The sequence below is a fragment of the Seriola dumerili genome, unplaced genomic scaffold, assembly GCF_002260705.1.
Source record: "Seriola dumerili isolate Sdu_G_001 unplaced genomic scaffold, Sdu_1.0 BDQW01000127.1, whole genome shotgun sequence".
Classification (NCBI taxonomy): Eukaryota; Metazoa; Chordata; class Actinopteri; order Carangiformes; family Carangidae; genus Seriola; species Seriola dumerili.
In genome coordinates, this window is record NW_019174382.1 from 130,342 (window position 1) to 133,477 (window position 3,136).

Genomic DNA, 3,136 nt, shown 5'->3' on the forward strand with positions numbered 1-3,136 from the left:
CTCTCGTACCTGTGTCTCCCTACTGCTGCGTCCTCTCTAGCCTTCGTGTCCTCTTTTGTTCTCTCTGCTGCTGTCTCTCTCGTCCATGTGTTCACTGTCCTACAGCTCTGCTCTTTGCTGCTGTCTGTCTCTCTCTCTACTCTGTGCAAGTGCGAATTGTGTCGGGCGACCTGCCACTGATGTGAGGCGTTACAGCTGCTTTGCATGTCCTGTGTCGTCTTGCAGAGACGTTTGTGGATTTTCGAGTGTGTTCGTACTGAGTCTTTCTTCAAAGTTTGACTGCTCTGACTGTAGTAAAAGTGTAGTGTGTGAGTTCGTCTGGCTTTTTTGTTGCTGCTCCTGTAACGTCAGTCTTTGTTCCGGCTTGTCTCTGTGTAGGTCTCGCAGGTCGGGGTCAGTCTTTCTGGGAGCTCACCAGTACTGAGCAGGGAAACATGTTCAGTGTTAGGGTGGAGACTTGCAGCTCTGGCCTCTCTGTGTTGTGGCTGTAGATTATCAGTATGGTGAGTTTGGATCACGAACACGCTACGGACTCAATGACTCTCTCCCTTCCCACAAATAAGCCAAAACACTTCAATTGTCGCGGAGTTCCACAAACACAACATTGAGATCAAAAATCCTCCACTGTCACATTAACACACGAGACTGAGCTCTCTCCTTGTTTGAACAGCTGTTGTGGAATCATCTCACTTATACGTGCACGTCTGTGAGGTGAAACCACGATCTCGACTTTCGAGACAGCGAGAGGATTTTACAGTCCCAGACGGCAGATTTCCTCTGATCTGGAAACGAGGTCTTCCCCGGGTAATGTTCTTGCTCGTCATCTTCCGCGCTACAACTGACACACGTTTGTCCTCATCATCTGTAGTCTCTGATACGCGTATGGCGAGCTGTTTACGACGTAGTCAGTGAGAACTCTTTTAGCCGGATTAGTCTACTATTTTATCAAACATCCTCTCCGTTCTTTTTTTTGTTAATCAGGATTGATGGGTTTTGTTTGTGAGGAGCTAGGCGAGACACTGTTAGCGGAGAGAGAGGATCGGAGACATCCTATACCCCAAGCAAAATCGTCGAGGTCGATAATACAGACAGATCAACTCGCTGAGGGCCACAACTAAGTGCTTTATAAGCTCTTTCTCGACATCTGTCAACAAAGGATCACACAGCGCCGTTCATCGACAGAAACTGATTTAATATGCTTGCTGTTGACCCACAACGTCTCCCACCGCCAGGACTGCAGTCCTTCCACCAACACTGAACACCATGTTTCCTGCTCACAGTCTGGGTGAGCCTCCAGAAGACGCCTGACCCCTGACTCCTATTTACACACCAACACTAACACCTACACAAACCTGAACTACACATATTTACTACATCCACAGAAAACTTTAGAAAGATAGAAAAACTCGAAAAAATCCCAACAAAACGCTCTCTTGCAACACCAAGCACCTCTCAACTCCACATTCACTCAGAGGAAGAGAGAAGAGAGACAGATCAGAGGAGAGAGAGAGACAGAGACAGAGAGAGACAGAGAGAGAGACAGACAGAGAGAGAGAGAGAACAGAGACAGAGAGAGACAGAGAGAGAGACAGAGAGAGGGAGACAGAGACAGCAGAGAGACGAGAGACAGAAGAGAGAGACACAGACAGAGAGAGAGAAGAGACAGAGACAGACAGAGAGAGAGATACAGAGGGACAGAGAGAGACAGAGAGAGACAGAGAGGACAAGAGAGAGACAGAGAGACAGACAGACGAGAGAGAGAGAGAGACAGAGAGAGAGACACAGACAGAGAGACAGAGAGAGAGTGAGACAGAGAGACAGAGGAGAGAGAGACAAAGACAGATTGCATGTGATCAAGATCAGCTCTTGACAACAAACTCTTCTGACCTCCAGTTGACTCTTGACAAATTCCACATCTCAGAGCTAAAAAAAGTCTCTTGCAACGCGACACCTGTCCTCCCTCACATGTGTCACGTGTTTTCAAAACCACCACGAGAGAAGGAGATCCAAAATCAAAACCAACAGAAGAGAAAGTTCATAAACAAACAAAAAAAAATCATTCCTCAGCACATTCACCTCACTGAGGTGAAGCTATTCCCAAACAGCTGAGAGCTCGCAGGTCAAAGGGTCAAGGTTCACAGCATCCTGACAACAGAAGCAGATTCTCCTGAGAGACTGAAGACAGATGAGCGAGGAGGGGGAGTGAAGAGGAGCATTTTCCTCTCTGTCTATTCACAGAGACCCAAACTGTGAAAACCAACACCATCCAGTATATAGGCTGCCAGCTTCTTGCTTTTTCCCCTCCCTTGACAGGACCCTGGCAGGCGTCACCCCTGCAGGCCACAGGGGCCACAAGGGGGCCACAGGGGCCACAGGGGGCCACAGGGGGCTCAGATTCTCACCCTGACAGGGCCTCCACATGTTTTCCACAGCTTGGTACATTGAAGAATCAATGAGAGACTGAGCGCATCACAATAAAACTGCCTGGTTGGCTACAGAGGGAACTTTTATTCTGACAGTCAACAGAAGAGACAGGAAATGAGGTGAAGGAGGAAGAATATGAAGAAAAAGAAAGACCCCAACAAAACTTACAACCAGAGGACATTGCGATGACCTGGTCAGTAAACACTCTGGTTACCAGGACAACCATTTCTTGGTCTTCAGACCAGATCCTGGACTCCTTCACTGGCGCCAGTTGGTGACTTCAAATAGAACCAAAATATATTATTACAAACCAGGTCGAGAACGTTCTCTCTCTGATTGCGCTCAGATTGTCGGGAGCAGGAAAGTTAAACACAGAAGAGTTTGACGCGTAACCATCAAGCTCAAACGGTGTGCAGTTCAGCCTGCTGGTGGGTCAGATCCAGTTCAAGAACTCTTTCACACCAAAAACCAGACCAAGACCACTTCCTAGAGGCCACCGCCTCGAGGCCACCTCCTAGAGGCCACCTCCTCGAGGCCACCTCCTAATACCACCTCCTAGAGGACCACCTCCTAGAGACCACCTCCTAGAGACCACCTCCTCGAGACCACCTCCTCGAGACCACCTCCTCGAAGCAACCTCCTAGAGGCCACCTCCTCGAGGCCACCTCCTAGAGGCCACCTCCTCGAGGCCACGCTCCTAGAGACCACCTCC